This window comes from Schistocerca americana, chromosome 6, assembly GCF_021461395.2.
Source record: "Schistocerca americana isolate TAMUIC-IGC-003095 chromosome 6, iqSchAmer2.1, whole genome shotgun sequence".
Lineage (NCBI taxonomy): Eukaryota > Metazoa > Arthropoda > Insecta > Orthoptera > Acrididae > Schistocerca > Schistocerca americana.
Window position 1 is genome coordinate 79,032,558 of NC_060124.1, and position 19,708 is coordinate 79,052,265.

The 19,708-nt window shown below is 40.0% G+C and overlaps 1 protein-coding gene across 1 annotated transcript in view; it reads right to left on the bottom strand.

Annotated features, from left to right (window-relative positions):
• LOC124619339 (focal adhesion kinase 1) overlaps positions 1 to 16,673 on the bottom strand; it is a 749,959-nt gene extending 733,286 nt beyond the window's left edge. Inside the window, exons 1-2 of the mRNA XM_047145654.1 lie at positions 16,412 to 16,673; positions 15,051 to 15,098 (exon numbers count right to left, since the gene is read on the bottom strand). The gene's annotated coding sequence lies outside the window, so the exon portion shown is untranslated. The remainder of the gene's footprint in view (positions 1 to 15,050; positions 15,099 to 16,411) is intronic.
• Between the last annotated feature and the right edge of the window lie 3,035 nt (positions 16,674 to 19,708).

Genomic DNA, 19,708 nt, shown 5'->3' on the forward strand with positions numbered 1-19,708 from the left:
TTATCGTTGTTTCTGCAACAGTGTTCTCGCCTACTTTGTACACCATGGGGGATCAGCCCCGTCGTTTGTTAATTCATTTGATACAAATCTGTCAATTGCTGTCGATAATACAGGGTGCATCAACAAAATCACCCTATTTAAAAAATCATAACAATCATGTTATTTGAGATATGTGCATGAACAAAGTACTGCTGGAAAGAGTAAACTCTCGAGTTTTACATAGGTCGCGCTAGGTAGCAGCAGTGTGCGCTCACTTCAGTTCTACTAAAATCGGGAAAACAGAGTGCGTTTTGAGATCTACGTTTTACGCAGTGCGTGTCAGTAATAACTGTTCAGTTTGACTTTCGTACTAGGTATGGCGTGGATCCTCCTACAGTATAATTTCGAGAAACAGGTTTGTGTACAGGCAAATCTCGCCGGGCCGTCCCCGAGTCTCTGACACAAACGTCGAACGCATCCGCACTGGACCAAATGATTCAGTCTTAAACTACTGCCCTCCAAGGTCACTGGACCTGATTGTATGTGATTATTTCTTGTGGAGGGTTTATAAAAGACACTGTTTATGTGCCTCCATCACTAACTACAACGAATGAACTCAGACATCGTGTAACAGCAGCTGTCGAAGCCGTAACTCAAGACATGCTCACTGCAGTGTGGGCACAACTTGAATAACGCATTGACATATACCGTGCATCTCAAGAGGGGCATCTTGAACGCCTATGAAAAGGTTTGGAAAACAACTTTGAGTTTCATTGTATATGGTTATTAGTTTCAGAAATAGAGACGTACCAAAACGGATGGTTCTTTTTGAAACACCCTGTATTTCTTTGAATTCAAGCTACATCTGACCCACACTTAAACTGTTAATTTGGAAGCAGTAGAGATTGTCTCCCAGCGTAGACAGTGCGGAACCTTGTTGTGGGTCCAAAAACACGGTATAAATATCATCTCCGCCATATAGCGGTGTAGATTTCTCCAGTCAGAGTTTCTAGGTTATGGTCCCGCGTCATGTTGTGAATTGCCTGTCACCGAGGAAACCCAGTGTTTCGGCCACGGTGGCAGTGTCTTTCGTAGTAGACGCTGAACAAGACCGCACAAACAGCCGCAGAAACGTCGGTTCTAATCGGTGACCTTCATTTTACAGTACGATGCAACACCCAGGGAAACTTTTATGCCAGTCAGCTCTGCTGCCTACTGCCTTCTGGGTCACATGAACGAACAGAGCTAGTTGGACCTCACCATGAATACTTGTTTTCACTACGCATATTCAATATTAAAACAGGTAATACAGCACCTTTGATGTTTTCGAAAACATTTGCACTGTACTCATAGCACCCCTCCCAGCTTCTATGTCAGCCATCACACCAGTGTTTACAAGTGGCTTCTGGCAGTTGGCCACGTTCTTCGCGTGATACCTTCATATCCACCCTTCGCCAGTATCTTAATTTGTACAATTAGGACCACTGCGTAGCTGTTTTTCTTACGCACAAGATTTGGTATGTAGGACATCCGCAACACAGAGGCATGATAATTAATTTAGAGAGATCCGCTTCAGTAGTACTAAATATTTATCCAAACGACGACCGGTTTCGTCATTTTAAAATTCAAACTTCACGTGTATGAAACTGTAAAGCACAAAGGAGAGGAGGGAAGAAATAATAATTTAACATATCTGCAAAACCAAGAAGAGCAAACTAGTGAAACAACGCGACTACCTCACTGTAATTGAAAACACACAACATGCGGCTGGGCTGTTTAGATCCTTAAGAGGGGACGTATGAGAAAATACACGGGTACATATAACCTAATGTAATTTTTATTGTTTGAGCGATAATTGAACCAAATTCTGCACATGATGTCATTATGTTTAAAAAAGGGCTAAAATCTGGGCCAATTTATTTGGCAAATAATTTTACCATGGCGCTGCTGGATACTTTTAGAACACACACTGTCACATGTTCTAAAAGTATCCAGCAGCGCCATGGTAGAACACAAACTGTCACATGCCTCCCCCCATGAACCATGGACCTTGCCGTTGGTGGGGAGGCTTGCGTGCCTCAGCGATACAGATAGCCGTACCGTAGGTACAACCACAACGGAGGGGTATCTGTTGAGGGGCCAGACAAACGTGTGGTTCCTGAAGAGGGGCAGCAGCCTTTTCAGTAGTTGCAAGGGCAACAGTCTGGATGATTGACTAATCTGGCCTTGTAACAATAACCAAAACGGCCTTGCTGTGCTGGTACTGCGAACGGCTGAAAGCAAGGGGAAACTAAGGCCGTAATTTTTCCCGAGGGCATGCAGCTTTACTGTATGATTAAATGATGATGGCGTCCTCTTGGGTAAAATATTCCGGAGGTAAAATAGTCCCCCATTCGGATCTCCGGGCGGGGACTACTCAAGAGCATGTCGTTATCAGGAGAAAGAAAACTGGCGTTCTACGGATCGGAGCGTGGAATGTCAGGTCCCTTAATCGGGCAGGTAGGTTAGAAAATTTGAAAAGGGAAATGGATAGGTTAAAGTTAGATATAGTGGGAATTAGTGAAGTTCGGTGGCAGGAGGAACAAGACTTTTGGTCAGGTGAATACAGGGTTATAAACACAAAATCAAATAGGGGTAATGCAGGAGTAGGTTTAATAATGAATAGGAAAATAGGAATGCGGGTAAGCTACTACAAACAGCATAGTGAACGCATTATTGCGGCCAAGATAGATACGAAGCCCACACCTACTACAGTAGTACAAGTTTATATGCCAACTAACTCTGCAGATGACGAAGAAATTGAAGAAATGTATGATGAAATAAAAGAAATTATTCAGATAGTGAAGGGAGATGAAAATTTAATAGTCATGGGTGACTGGAATTCGAGTGTAGGAAAAGGGAGAGAAGGAAACGTAGTAGGTGGATATGGATTGGGGCTAAGAAATGAAAGAGGAAGCCGCCTGGTAGAATTTTGCACAGAGCACAACTTAATCATAGCCAACACTTTGTTTAAGAATCATGATAGAAGTTTGTATACATGGAAGAACCCTGGAGATACTAAAAGGTATCAGATAGATTATATAATGGTAATACAGAGATTTAGGAACCAGGTTTTAAATTGTAAAACATTTCCAGGGGCAGATGTGGACTCTGACCACAATCTATTGGTTATGACCTGTAGATTAAAACTGAAGACACTGCAAAAAGGTGGGAATTTAAGGAGATGGGACCTGGATAAACTGAAAGAACCAGAGGTTGTACAGAATTTCAGGGAGAGCGTAAGGGAACAACTGACAGGAATAGGGGAAAGAAATACAGTAGAAGAAGAATGGGTGGCTTTGAGGGATGAAGTAGTGAAGGCAGCAGAGGATCAAGTAGGTAAAAAGACGAGGGCTACTAGAAATCCTTGGGTAACAGAAGAAATATTGAATTTAATTGATGAAAGGAGAAAATATGAAATTGCAATAAATGAAGCAGGCAAAAAGGAATACAAACGTCTCAAAAATGAGATCGACAAGAAGTGCAAAATGGCTAAGCAGGGATGGCTAGAGGACAAATGTAAGGATGTAGAGGCTTATCTCACTAGGGGTAAGATAGATACTGCCTACAGGAAAATTAAAGAGACCTTTGGAGATAGGAGAACCACTTGTATGAACATCAAGAGCTCAGATGGAAACCCAGTTCTAAGCAAAGAAGGGAAAGCAGAAAGGTGGAAGGAGTATGTAGAGGGTCTATACAAGGGCGATGTACTTGAGGACAATATTATGGAAATGGAAGAGGATGTAGATAAAGATGAATTGGGAGATACGATACTGCGTGAAGAGTTTGACAGAGCACTGAAAGACCTGGGTCGAAACAAGGCCCAGGGAGTAGACAACATTCCATTAGAACTACTGACGGCCTTGGGAGAGCCAGTCCTGACAAAACTCTATACCATCTGGTGGGCAAGATGTATGAAACAGGCGAAATACCCTCAGACTTCAAGAAGAATATAATAATTCCAATCTCAAAGAAAGCAGGTGTTGACAGATGTGAAAATTACCGAACAATCAGTTTAATAAGCCACAGCTGCAAAATACTAACACGAATTCTTTATAGACGAATGGAAAAACTAGTAGAAGCCGACCTCGAGGAAGATCAGTTTGGATTCCGTAGAAATACTGGAACACGTGAGGCAATACTGACATTACGACTTATCTTAGAAGAAAGATTAAGGAAAGGCTAACCTACGTTTCTAGCATTTGTAGACTTAGAGAAAGCTTTTGACAATGTTGACTGGAATACTCTCTTTCAAATTCTAAAGGTGGCAGGGGTAAAATACAGGGAGCGAAAGGCTATTTACAATTTGTACAGAAACCAGATGGCAGTTATAAGAGTCGAGGCACATGAAAGGGAAGCAGTGATTGGGAAGGGAGTAAGACAGGGTTTTAGTCTCTCCCCGATGTTATTCAATCTGTATATTGAGCAAGCAGTAAAGGAAACAAAAGAAAAATTCGGAGTAGGTATTAAAATCCATGGAGAAGAAATAAAAACTTTGAGGTTCGCCGATGACATTGTAATTCTGTCAGAGACAGCAAAGGACTTGGAAGAGCAGCTGAATGGAATGGACAGTGTCTTGAGAGGATTATATAAGATGAACATCAACAAAAGCAAAACGAGGATAATGGAATGTAGCCGAATTAAGTCGGGTGATGGTGAGGGAATTAGATTAGGAAATGAGACACTTAAAGTAGTAAAGGAGTTTTGCTATTTGGGGAGCAAAATAACTGATGATGGTCGAAGTAGAGAGGATATAAAATATAGACTGGCAATGGCAAGGAAAGCGTTTCTGAAGAAGAGAAATTTGTTAACATCGAGTAGAGATTTAAGTGTCAGGAAGTCATTTCTGAAAGTATTTGTACGGAGTGTAGCCATGTATGGATGTGAAACATGGACGATAAATAGTTTAGACAAGAAGAGAATAGAAGCTTTCGAAATGTGGTGCTACAGAAGAATGCTGAAGATTAGATGGGTAGATCACATAACTAATGAGGAAGTATTGGCAAATGGCTCTGAGCACTATGGGACTTAACATCTATGGTCATCAGTCCCCTAGAACTTAGAACTACTTAAACCTAACTAACCTAAGGACATCACACAACACCCAGCCATCACGAGGCAGAGAAAATCCCTGACCCCGCCGGGAATCGAACCCGGGAACCCGGGCGTGGGAAGCGAGAACGCTACCGCACGACCACGAGATGCGGGCGAGGAAGTATTGAATAGGATTGGGGAGAAGAGTAGTTTGTGGCACAACTTGACCAGAAGAAGGGATCGGTTGGTAGGACATGTTCTGAGGCATCAAGGGATCACCAATTTAGTATTGGAGGGCAGCGTGGAGGGTAAAAATCGTAGAGGGAGACCAAGAGATGAATACACTAAGCAGACTCAGAAGGATGTAGGTTGCAGTAGGTACTGGGAGATGAAGAAGCTTGCACAGGATAGAGTAGCATGGAGAGCTGCATCAAACCAGTCTCAGGACTGAAGACCACAACAACAACAACTGTCACATGAGGAACATTTGCTCAAAGGTAACTTTACCCACCACTTTCAAGATGTGGTAGGTTATTTTTTGTAATTAGAGACATTTGTGCACCAGTTTTTTAATATCAGCTTTAGAAATCCGGTAATTTTTTTAAATTTATATATATGACGCACAGAATTTTTAATTCATAAAAATGTAAACAAATCTGACAGTAATGCACTTCGAAAAATTTGTAGCATAGGGAGTTGTGTTATAGCATACACAAAGTCTATTGCTAATTTCACCTTTTTATCTGCAATGCTTCAACAGAAAATGTTCCTTGTACACTGAAAAACGAAAGTTGGGGAAACCTGGAAAAGGGATGTTATTAGTATTTATGCAGAAACAAGCACCTTAATACTGGTCAGAACCATACATTTGGTCATCATGTAGCTCTTTCCTTCTAATCTGATCCTTCTGGCGTGCCTTTCTAGCAATATCCTTCACTGATATTTCAAAACTTGTAATACGCACGTCTTTCTCAACAGGTTTTCAGTGAAGCAACCTGCATCAAATACTAGGCCTGAAGCGTCACGATTCTTATCGTGTTACCATCATCGAACACCAGACAGTAGGTGAGCAAAATGTAGTCTTTGGGCGTCTCTTCTAAATGAGGGTATTAAAGCTTTCGTTCGGGTTTTGTGCTCCACCATTTCTTTAATAAATCGTAAATAATCGCATCGTAAATGGGCTCACAGCCTTCCGACTTTACAGATATCTTCTCTGATGGCAGGAAATAGTAAAATATCGCAAACAAGAACAGAGTCGTGTGGAAAAGAAAATATGGCACCGCGCTTGGGTACCAACAAGACGGCTTTTACATTATTTATAGCACGAATTAACTTCTGAAACCTGGCGATAACATTTCTAACATGCTACAGAACTATCTCGTAGAAAAAAAGGACCAATTTTATATTTCCTCAAAGCCCTTCTCACCTTGAGTTAGGCAAGCTTTCTTTCGTTTTGAAATAGTTTATTTTTTCCGTTTATGAAATATCCTACCTATAGTTTATACTTATTTCACATTAGTTTCTTCTTCTTTAGCCTACACGTATTTCCGTGCCTGGTGGAATTCCACATCCCTTTATTTACCTCACAACTGATTGTAGCTACAAACGAAAACCTCAGGAGATGGATGTCTGTTGGCTATTTATTTCCATGGTAGTTTATTTTCCTGAGCAGCTACTAAGTAAGATGTTTAAATAACTAACAAGGATCTTTGTTGTACTACCCTATGCATCCTCTGTTACGAAGATATATTATTATGCTAGATACAAGCGGCTGTTGAAGACGTGTGAGAACGGGTGGGAGCTAGATTTAATTAACTATAATAATTAATACTCACTGTCGACGCACTCCATTTCACTATCCAAACCCATGCCTATTCATCCTATTATTACGTAAAAATGGGTGGGAGGGGCGGGGGGAAGGGGAGGTTGGTAAACTTTAGGACTTGCACTTCACTTGCGGTTTCTGGTGTGGGATTTCTTGGTTCGGGGAGGAGGATTCTTTTTTAAAAAAAAAGAAAGGTAAAAGGAATGAAATCTGGGAGTGTAGGTATTTAAATTTCGCAATACTAAATTGCACCTGTGTAGGCTTCCCCGGCGGATACGTTCCACATATGGTTCTCGGGCATGCCACCGGATCACGTTTTGTTTATCCCACAATACTTCAGCGAGGCAGCTGCTTGTGTGGTGCTGTAGATTTTAGGGAACAGAATCGTCCTTAGCTTCCGCTTGAGCAACATCACGTGTGCAAGAAAATTGTAGTATTGAATTATGTATTTGGTATATGGTGTGTGTACTACAATGTTGTTTTTTTTTATTCTGTTTAATGTCGTACGGGATAGACGCTGGCAAAGTGATCCAACGGTGTTCTACCGACGCAATAATCTGCAATGCGAATCGCTAAACAAAACGGCGCCGGCGGTTCGAGGGGGTGAGAACATCGTGCCATCATTGTTAAATCTTCTCTGCGCATTCTTATTAAATGGATGTCAGAAACTAGTTTATGTATGATGGATTTGTACACATGTCTTGAACGTGAATGACCACTCACTGTATATCGACGTGTTATAAAAAAGTGTGTAAATTCAAATATGTGTTGACTACGTATGCTGAATAGCCTTATTCTTCCAAGCTAGGAAGAGATGTTTTTTTTCAATTTTAATGATTTTTGAATAACAATGAAAAGCCTATGAGTGATACATCAATTTTGGCTTTTTTCGAGACGCTCCTTTGAAAGTTATTTGTGAGAAGTCTATGATGGAAAATATTAAGCACGTCAGAACATATACCGAAAATTTCATGTATCTTAGAAAAATTGTTTGAATTATATTTCTGGAAAATTTGAAAGAGGGAAAGCTTAATTTCTTTAGCGGCTAATCTTGAACAATCTCTTGAAATAGTTTCACTTAATTCCTTGAGTTGAAATTTGACTTTGGTGGTAGCTCAAGCGTTAATATCAGTTACATGAAGAATAACGGAGCCTGCATTCCAACCGAAAGTATTAAATGATTTTTTTTTTTTTGTAGAAAAACATTTTGAAGTGATATATATTATGTGGCTGCAAACTCAAAATGTGCGGCTGATCGAATTCTGCAGCACGACGTCTCAATTTTTGTGGAACATCTAAAGAATTCTCTCACTGCGGCAATGATTTACATCAAGTTTTAGAAGCAGTCCCCTCTTGGCTGGACAGACTAAGCGATCCTGCTGTATATAAGAAGAGAAAGAAAACTATTTTCAGTTAATAATAATATAAAGTACATACGAAGAAATATTTGTATGGGGGGTAATGCCGCCAATTAACACGGACACTTATCTCTACGAAATAAGCTAGCTGGATGATATTAACTATTTTCTAACGCATCCGAAGGGAGAATACAGCGCTTATTTACGGCCAAGGGAAACTGGCTCACCTTATCGGCACGTATACGATGACGGGTACTCAACTGCGTGGGGGCAATGAAGACAAGATAGCATTTAAGTATCCACATTACGCCAAGTAAGAGAGCACGCATCCGATGGAGTGCATCAGCGCGATCAATGTCGGAACAGGACATCTCACTTGACGTCAGGTTTCGGCTGTTTGTTACCAACTGGTAGCTGCTACTTACCAGTAGTAATAAAAGCCGCAACTGACAGCTGCCTCGATGAATTATTTTAGCGTGTGGATATACATCACACAAAAATAATATTACAATTATCTCAAACTACAGGCTAATGTACTGGCCACGAAGATTGTCTACTGATACCTTCGTCTTCACCAGTAAGTCGATGATGATGATTAGGGTTGAGGGGGCGCTTGACATCATGGTCATTAGTGCCCTGACGAAAACTCAAATCTCATGGGTGGGGGCGAAGGCTGTCCCCACATGTGGACCAGTTTATAATCTATTAACGTCTGCCGCCCTTCCCTACCAGCTTAGGGATGAGGCCTGACAGTTCACAAAATTTCACCACTCTGTTAACACTGGTATCGGTATCTACGAGGATGGTAGGCAGATCTCAAGCGAGACCGAGGGCTGCCCTAATATCAGTATGACACACAACACACGTAGCCACAATATGCTGAACTGAAAGTGGCACGTCACAAACTTCACAGAATGCTGGATCCTCCCGCCGCAGGAGGAAGCCATGTGTGAAAGGGCTATAGCCGATGCGCAGTCTGGTAAGCAAAACCTCCTTCCAGCGGCGAGGCTAATACGAAGTCCGACAAGCCTTTGTGGTCGAGTTGAGCGACCGCAGTTTGTTGTCTGTCAGCTGCAAACATTCAGTCTCCCACTGACGCATGATGCATTTGTCACAAAATGAGATAATGGCGTGCAACGGGATCGGACATTGACGGACAGCACCATCCCAATATGCTTCTTTGGTAACTTTATCAGGCGTGTCGTTACCCTGTATCCCAATACGGCCAGGTAGCAAGAGGACATTCTTCAATTACAGGCGAGCAGTCTGCTTTTCAGCGCCACAGTCAAAACTTTGTGAGTGAAGATATTTTCTTCCCTTTGTGCAAAGACACGACAGACCTTCAATTCTGGTTCTTATTCGGTTAAGAAAGGACCAGATGTTGCACGGCAATTCAAAGCCAGTTGGCTTGGTCGGTATGCATAGCATCTTAAGTTATTCAGTCGTAACATTAATCTGCCATGTGTGTCTCGAGTATTAAAGCCGTTTCCAACTTTTTTTAGGTATCCAGGGGTAGGTGACGAGAATGAAACCTACCTGTGCTGATTCTCAGAATGTTTGCACGAACATTTGTACTAGGGCAGTTTCTCACTGCAGAGATGGAGGTGGTATGTGGCTAAGTACTGGTAGTCAGAAAGTAGGTATGGGTCTCATGCTACAAGTTATCAGACTAATTGCCCTTAAATTAAGGCAATTCCTTGGGTATGCTTGACGCTACTTTAGCTTCAACATTAAAAACCATGTACTGAGTTCCTCTTTGCTGGGAAGTATTTAATTCACGCTATACTCGCTATGGTCATATTTATTTCGCAGACATTATTGTAAGCTGTGTTGAAGATTTTCAGCAAGTTAAGAAACAAGCCTCGACTGCGCTGTTTAATCCTTCAGGATCTCGCGAAGAATAGAGCTGGACCTCACGCGACAGGTGCCTAATCTGAAATGACAAAAGCCATGGGACAGCAATATGCACATATGCAGATGGCGGTAGCATCGTACGTACAAGATATAAAAGGACAGTGCATTGGCGGAGCTGTCATCTGCACTCAGCTGATTCATGTGAAAAGGTTTCCGACGTGATTATGGCTGCACGACGGAAATTAAGAGACTTTTGAACGCGGAATGGTAGTTGGAGTTAGACATATGGTACATTCCATTTCGGTAATCGTCAGGGAAATCAATAAATCAATTTTCCGTGATCAACAGTGTCCACAGTGTGCCGAAAATACTAAATTTCAGACATTATCTCTCACCACGGACAATGCAGTGGCCGATGGCCTTCACTTAACTACCGAGAACAGCAGTATTTGCGGAAATACGGAAGCGTCCGATCCCGCCCGTCTGCTTTGACCCATGACATCACAAATATGGCGGAAACAAAAACAAACACACACACTTTCCACAAGAAGCCTAATGACACTAACGGGACAAGCGCGGGAAATGGGGTGTTTTGGGTGGGGGCAAACTAAATATAAACAAATTTACACGCCTTGCGTAGCTACAACGTGTAAGTGAAGACAGCCATGCATGAATACCCACCCACCTCCCCAGGGGTCGTAACCCCTACAACCTATAGAAGATAAAGATGCTTCAGTAGCTGATTAGTGTTTTTTGTCTTTTTTAAAAAAAATCTCACGGGATAGAACGAACAGATCAGAAAGATAAATATAATAAACTAAAACAGAAATTGGAGGAAACAGATAATTAAAATAAGTAATAAGTGTTTTTAAATTTAAAAAAAAAATCTCACGAGATAGAACGATCAGATCAGAAAAGTAAATAAAATAAGATAAAACAGAACTGGAGACAGCCACACTCAAACCAAACTCCGCGTCGTCATGACGTCACACACGACAACACCCTTACGTCACGGGTCAAAGCCGACGCGTGGGATCGGACGCTTCTGTTGACCCGTATTTGCGTACAGAGGTCATTGCTATCAGACAAGCACCACCACCTGAAAGCACCGCAGAAATCGATGTGTGACGTACGACGACCGAATCCGTTAGCACAGTGCGGCGAAATCTGGCGTTCATCGGCTATGGGAGCAGACGACTGACGCAAGTACCTTTGCTAGCACCTGGGCTCGGGATCATATCAGATGAACCCTAGACAAATGGAAAACCGTGGCCTGGTCAGGTGAGTCCCAATTTGAGTTGGTAAGAGCTGATGGTAGGGCTCGAGTGCGATGCAGACCCCACGAAGCCATGGACCCAAGTTGTCAACCAAGCTCCGTGCAAGCTGGCGGTGGCTCCATATGATGTGGGTTGTGTTTACATGGAATGGACTGGTTCCTATGGTCCAACTGAACGGATCATTGACTGGAAATGGTTATGCTCCGCTACTTGGAGACCATTTGTAGCCACTCATGGACTTCATGTTCCTAAACAACGAGTTTTTATGGACGATAATGCGCCGTGTCATCGGTTTGAAGAACATTCTGGAGAATCGAGCTAATGATTTGGGCACCCAAATCTTCCGACATGAATCCCATCGAAAATTTATGGGACAGGTTAGTTCGTGCACAAAATTCTGCACCGTCAACACTTTCACAATTATGGACATCTATAGAGGTATGTCGCTCAATATTTCTGCAGGAAACTTCCAATGACTTCTCGAGTCGTTGCCATCTCGAGTTGCTGCACTACGACGGGGCAAAAGGAGGTCCGGAACGATATTACGAGATATCCCATGACTTTTGTCACCTCAGCGTATTAGAATTCCACTCTACCAAAACTACGGTTTGATAGTTTTAGGTACAGTACATAAATGCCGTAGTAAATGGTAGGATTAACAGTATTACCGGTAGTATTGGCAAGGAAAGAAACGTAAATGTGTAAGAGAGAAACTGGGAACCTCTGTTTGCGTCTTTGTTTGCTTCACACGTAATTAGAGCCCACACATCATATACTTTTAGCTTACAGTGTATTTATATCCTTACAGAATATACATTGCATTTGGTAAGTAACAAAAATTAGTTGATCGCATAACTTCTGCACTTTGGTATTTTGTACTCAACAGAACGTTCTTCATAATGATGAAGTGCAGGTGTTTCCTGTTACTACCGATAAATGAGAAAGTTGTTTATGGCTAACAGAAGCACGTTTTATGCAAGTTCGTTGAAGTACTGAAGCGATGTTAATATATTTTTATTTCGCGTTTTTTTTAATTTTATTTTTTTGTAAAGGAAATAGTGTTATTCAGCGCCATATGATAAATCGGTATTGTTTTCTTTATGTTTACTACAATATCCCTCCGTTTCACGCTACAAATCAACGATTTTCAAATAAAACCCCGATTAAATATTGACAATTTCAGTTTTGTTATAAATACTGTTTATTTTTAAGTAGTAACCAGTAGAATAAGACGTAGAACAAAAATGTTCCGTAGGCTATCGGAAACTTTATGTAGCCTCATCAGTTTCCTATTTTTAGGGGAATCTAGTAAGACACTGAGTGCGATCGTTATGAGGTACGCCCAATAGGTATGCAACACTCCTAACGTACAGATAATGCGGGTACGATCTTAACTGGCCAAAACTACTAGGAAAACTATCGTAATCTATGCTTATTTATGGTGGTCTGTGGTAGCCTATTTTAGTTTTACAACTCTAGTGCTTATGAAACTCGTGTAGATGCTAAGTAGCTCAACATTCTGGAAACGAAACCATGTTAACAACTCTGCAACAAACTGGCGTCAGCTATTAGGGTCTGCAGGTCTGCTCATATGTCCTGTAAGCAAACTATGAACTCTTCTAGAGGGACAATTCTCCCATACAATCGACATTCGTTCTAATAGGCACTACGTAAGAGCTGCTGCCCTTCTCCCTATCAAACTGATACGAGTTACTTTTCGATTTCTCAGTATTGTTTCTGTAAATCCGTCATTTTTGTATGCATGGGAGGATCATACGTCACATTACTAAAAATGACTGCAACTACTGCAGGAGCCTTCTGAATCCTTAGAAACGAGAACTCAAAACTGTTCAGTATTATTTGTAGAGAAATTCTACATTCCAATAGCTACCTCACACAGGTCTTTTTATGTTTCAACATGACTATTACATGTATTTAATACCCCTCTCATGTAAAAATCTAAGGATGCATGTAGCAGTCAATGTATAGTGTTACATCTTAATTTTTCTGGTGCATCTTACAGTCATATAGGAATTGAAATACGTGACAACAATAAACTGAAACATCATCAATAATAATTTCATTTCTGCTGACACCTCTGATCGGTGTAACTTCATACTGAATTTCACACTTATTCTCCCTGCTGCAATGAAACACATAGCAGTTACTACCATCATTCTGGTATGCAAACGTATTCTTGTTTTGTGTTTAGCAGTTACTACCATCATTCTGGTATGCAAAATAAAACAAATTAAATGTATTCTTGTTTTGTGTTTTGTAACATTTCTACCATAGTCTGACTATTACTCAATATCCACAAATCCCTAGCATAATTTCAAAGTAACTCAACAACTTTGATTAGCGTTAATTTGTCATGTGACACTCATTGTATTTCTAGCAATCCCTTACAGGACACAACAAAATCATAAAAAAAGATAGAAAATTTTTTACTAGCAATTTCTAACAGTAGTAATATATTGTTTGGAATGAATGGGATGAAACTGTATTAATAGTCTTTTATTATTATTGGCTTTGGTATTTTTTTCTGACATGTTCTACATCCTGGAGGATCTCATCACTGTGGAGCTATTGGACTGAAAATTACATCTGGTCTAATTTAATCTACTATCATATCAGCATAAAAAGATCAATTACTGATCATATCAAATCATTTATCAACATGGAAATCAATGTGAGTCCTATCTACACTGCAACACTTATACAGAAAACCAACTGCTGTCTTAGGACAAAATATGGCATAATCTATTAGAATTCATGGTTAAAACTGCACTTGTGATAAGAAATCAGATGGTTTTCTGTACATGTGTAACAGCGCAGATAAGAAATGTATCATATGGACTTCCATACTGATAATTGATATGGCATGAGATTAATAATCTTTTCATACAGATATGACGGCACACTACCAAAATGGGTAGTAATAAAGAGCCGCCCTGTCTAAGGCGCTGCAGTCATGGACTGTGCAGCTGGTCCCGGCGGAGGTTCGAGTCCTCCCTCGGGCATGGGTGTGTGCGTTTGTCCTTAGGATAATTTAGGTTAAGTAGTGAGTAAGTTTAGGGACTGATGACCTTAGCAGTTAAGTCCCATAGGATTTCACACACATTTGAACATGAATCCAAGTAAATTTGTGTATCATTCATAAAATAGCACAAGTTTCACCTAATTTCATATTCAGTAGTGTGTAGATCATGAGATAATTTGATTAATTTGAAATAAATTCCATTTACTGTGCTTTTATTTTGCACCGTCTGGTTAATTCAATTTCTCTAGTTCATTTCCTTTAAACCAAAGCACTTTAATCTAGCAGAATGAGTACTTCAGTATTGCTATCTTGTTACAACATCCTAATAAATGGCTTCAACTAATAGTGACGAAACAATACTTCAGCAGAATATTTCACATTAAATTGTAACTTGATATTCTGCACATAATGTCAAAAGAAAAAGTCAGCTGAAATGTGGTATATCTCGAGAAATATCACAAGTAGAACCCCTCAAGTTGTTGTTGGTACACTTCATGGAAGGAACCAGCCATGGCTGTCACTGCCTGCTAATGTAAAACTTGACTCACTCAGCATCCTCGAAGGCCCTCCTTCAACATGGGACTGACAGAACGTGATGTGAGAATGGGTTGATGTTACGTCATGATCTACAAGACACTCACCTCACAATGTAGCAGCAGTGCCAAAGAGCTGGTTGAGCTTGAGTGAACCTGTAAATATTACATCTTCCATCAGACCATAACATGTTTTCAGTTTTTCATGTCACTCAATAACAGATCATATCCCATATTTTTATTATATTGGAAATTGTTTATTTGGCAACAAGTTGCTGTAAAATTTCACACAAACCTACTCAAGTATAAAAATAAACATAAATGATTACATGATATTTTCAAGATAAGAGAAGACTTTGTAAAACACGTCATATAGACAATGGGCAGTAAAATGTATAAATACTGATGCTGCATATTATTTTGAACATTGATACTTGAGAATTAAGTGTACTGGTATCGGAGATCAGATTATTAGGGCTGCTTTTCTCAATTAACATTGGATGAAAACGCTATACATACCGGAAAGACAACAAAAATATTTTATGGGGAGTCATTCTTAACAGACATTGTAAAAGGTGGATTCTTTTTTGCAAATTTGGTATAATTCTAAGTCATTGTTGACTTGTAATACTGTAGGAGTTTATAATTATTGGAGTTCTAGGCTATATTAAGTTCGTCCGTAGCTTAAAGTATTAAAAAGATAATTAGCAATGTTTCGGCAATAAACAGTTTCAGTTTACCTCAGCACCGAGTAGTAGTTGTACTATCAGATCTCTAAGGCAGAATCGCTTGCACTGTTAACAGGGGACAATGTGAAGATACAAAAGTGAAATTACATATACATGCGTACAGACACCGAGAAAATCCATATCATTGTCTTCTGATCCAGAGTCGTTTATCTAGTAAAAATAAACAGAAACTGTGAGATGTCACCAAATAATGGCTATTCATAAAGAATAGAAAAGCAGGCATTTGAACATCATGCAGAAGTAGGGACAGGGCTGTGAGCATACATGTATAGCTTTGTTTTAGATATTAGCTCTTTGACATCCAGTTTACCGTGCTCACTTAAGGATTGTTGTATATTCATGGTTTTCTGCTACCTGACAATCAGGCTTGAATCTATAACATCAATTACAAGCTCACTGGAGAAAAACTATTAAGTTGTAATAACCCTTTTCTAACAGTCAACCTCATCAAAAAATTCGTTTCTTTTCACAGTGCACATGGTTTTGTTACGACGCTCATTAAAACTCACTTTACCTAAGATGTAGGGAAATATCAAATTCGTCCCTATAAATCAAAGTGTTTATGAAAACGACCTGCCGGACTTCAAAATCTGCATGCAGCGGATTCTGATATTATAAGGTTTAAACAGCAATTACTTCGTGAAAGCTAGAGCGCCTGGAGTGAGGCGAAATTTAATATTATTTCCGTGTTGGGTATCATGCATCAGGTAGGTAACGCACCTGCAGGCAACCTCGGCGAGCACTGGGGATTCCAACCTAAAACATTAATGTCATAAACAGATAGCCCGGGGGTACGCTCTTGAGCACCAAGCAGAAACACACATGTAATTAGTCTTGCACAAGCAATGTTAGTACAGTAATCACGATCGGACGTGTAAACAAAACAAGAGCCGTCGGTATCCGCAATGCAGTTATTGTAACAACCAACTAACAGTACCGAATAGCGGAACAATCACACAAAATGTCGAACACAGGTGTAAACATTCACCGCCATTGACTTTTAATTCAAAACACAGAGCATATCGCCATCTACCGCTACTGGTGCGTACTAGAGCCAATCCTTAATGTCTCGATCCTTCCTCCATCTAGCGATTACATTTGAAAGCATTTGTCAGTACCATGATATGGGATTATATGCGAAAACCACACACATACAGTATTAAGACAACAATAATAATAGTAATGTCTCGCATGTGCGTATTTAGCTGCGAAAACAGCGGTTCCGTAGATATTAACATACACGTCTCTGCAAAGTCTCGTAGCCTCCCATTGTTATAACTGGGTCCTTTCGATTATATAAATGCATTTCTCCTATGAACTAAATGCGTTTTGTAGCCCTAAAAACAGTAGTGTACTTTTACAAGATCATTGTCAGATGGGCCTACATCAGTTGTGTGAACCGCGGATGCGCTGTTGATCTGAAATCGGAATGTACGCAAAAACACACTAATAAATTGATTATACATGGAAGATACTCTTACAGTAGCTCAGGGCAACTTTTGAGAATCACAATACTGAATACTGCTATGACAATATATTACATTTGCCCCTTATTATGAATTTGCAGTACACATAGTCCTTAGTTATGAAGTCATTTGTTAGTATGACATTTATTTATTTGTTCGTCCATAGACCATTTAGTACAGTAGCATTGGACATGACAGAAAGATGACAGATGATATACACGCATATAACATTAACATCGTACGCTGTGGATAATGTGAGGATAGGGGCAGGAAATCGAAGGAACCATCCCAGCATTCACGTTAGCAACAAGAAGAAACCCTTGGAAAAACCAAGTCAGGATGGCCAAACGGGGAATAGACCCCAGGTCTTCCAAATGCGACTCCAGTACGTTTATTAAGAATGGGTCAGCCCATTGTCTGCATTGTGAGTGCAACATGCACAATAGAGAGATTACTGAACAAGATATTTTGAAAATAAAATACTACAAAAAAGTGAAAACACACGAACACATTACATAACACTGCAGAAAAGTAGCCTACAAGTAAATCAAAGATGTAGGTAAATCAAGAAATTTTCATATAAAATACTAATCAAAACACATGATCCCATTAGCACAATAGCTCAATATGTAGCACTGCTAAAAAGTATGAAACAGGAACACACGAAATCCTGCCGGCACTGTAACCATCACAAATAGACCAGCATCAGATGTCTTCTCGGCTGTGGTGTACTACACTGTATTTGAAACAGAGGAAACGGAAAACCAACAGCACTAGACATGGGCACACTTTTCAAGCTATGCAAAAGGACTACAATATTACTGTTGTAAAGAAAATAGAAACTGAACTAATATAATTTCCTTGGGTTTTCCGTGTTAACTCAGTCGGATGGAAAGCCAAAAGTATAATTGTTCAATGTGCTACAGACCAATTTCTATCATTCCTATTCTAGCTAAAGTTATGGAGACTGTTATGAAACTCCAGTTACAGAATTATTTTGAAGTAAATAAGCTCTTCCAGGACACACAGCATGGTTTTCGCAAGGGAAAGTCAACATTTACGGCAGCACTGGACTTAACCAGAAAAATAAGGCAAGGATTCGAAGACAGAGAAAGGGTGGCACTGACACTCTGTGATCTTAGCAAGGCATTTGTCTGTATTTCCCACAAGATACTGCTCAATAAATTGAAGTGTTATGGTGTCCGAGGTGTTGTTCTGGCAACTTTTCAGTCTTATCTGGAAAACCGGAGTCAAGTGGTATCAATTCATGGAGCAACATCATAAGAACAAAAGCTGGAATATGGAGTACCCCAAGGGCCTCTCCTGTTCCTTATTTATGTCAATGATATGGGTTATAACAACAATATGTTACAGTTTGCTGATGACACCACCCTTTTTGCCAAAGGAAGAACTGCTGCAGAATCACTCCAAGAAACGGATGTACTCTTCCAAAACATTAAAGAATGGTTCATCAAAAATAAAATGAAAATGAATGAAGAAAATACACAACATCTGATATGCACCCTTAACAACATCGGATGCCATGATAATATGGAGGCTGTCAAACTGTTGGGCTTCATGATAGACAGGAAACTAGCAATGAACGAACACACAGTGTACGTGTGCTCCAAGCTCTCCCGTGTAATATACCTTCTGAGGAGGTTAAAAGGTGTATTGAGTGACCAATATCTCATAACAGTATATTATACCCTATTCCGTAGCCATATCAATTATGGCCTACTGTTATGGGGACATTCTGCAGGTTGTAAGGATGTGCTAATTCTACAGAAAAAAGATCTCAGAATAATCACATCAAGCAAAAGACAGGAGCACTGCAGGCCTATATTCAAGCAGTTAGGAATTATGACAGTCTTCAGCTAGTATGTGTTTTTATGTCTCATCAGCGTGAAAGAAAACCAAGGAGTCTTCAGCATGAGACAACATATACACAACCACAATACCCATAACAAGAGGAGCATCAAAATACCCAGGTGTCGACTGATGGGAATGCAAGACAGCTTTCCAGTGGTTGCCCTAAAGATGTTCAACGCACTGCCTCAAGAAGTGCAATCCCTGCTGCTAGGAAAATTCAGTAGAAGAGTAGCACAGGACCTGAAAGAACACCCATTGTACTCCATTGGTGAATTCTTTAATAGTGACCAAAGTGAATGGACAAACAAATATTGTTTCTATTAAGTATAAATGTCTTCATTTTGTGAATATTTTTTTAAATGTATATATGCAATTAATCTTGACAGTCTGTCCAGTCATGACTGGTAAATGACACAGATATAGTAATATAGAATAGGGAATGAAGGCATGGTTATTGGGGTCATTGATAAAGTCCGTGTCAACATTAGTAACTGTTACAGCAATAACAGTGACCACACTTAATTTTTTCATGAAAACAATAAACTAAAATGTAGTTTTTTAACCATGAAATGAAATAGCTGAGTAATATGCCCAAAGGCAATAAATAGATGACTTAATCAAAAATGCACAGGCGGATATTAGAAGTTACCCAAACATGGAAGAACTAAGAAGAAGCCAG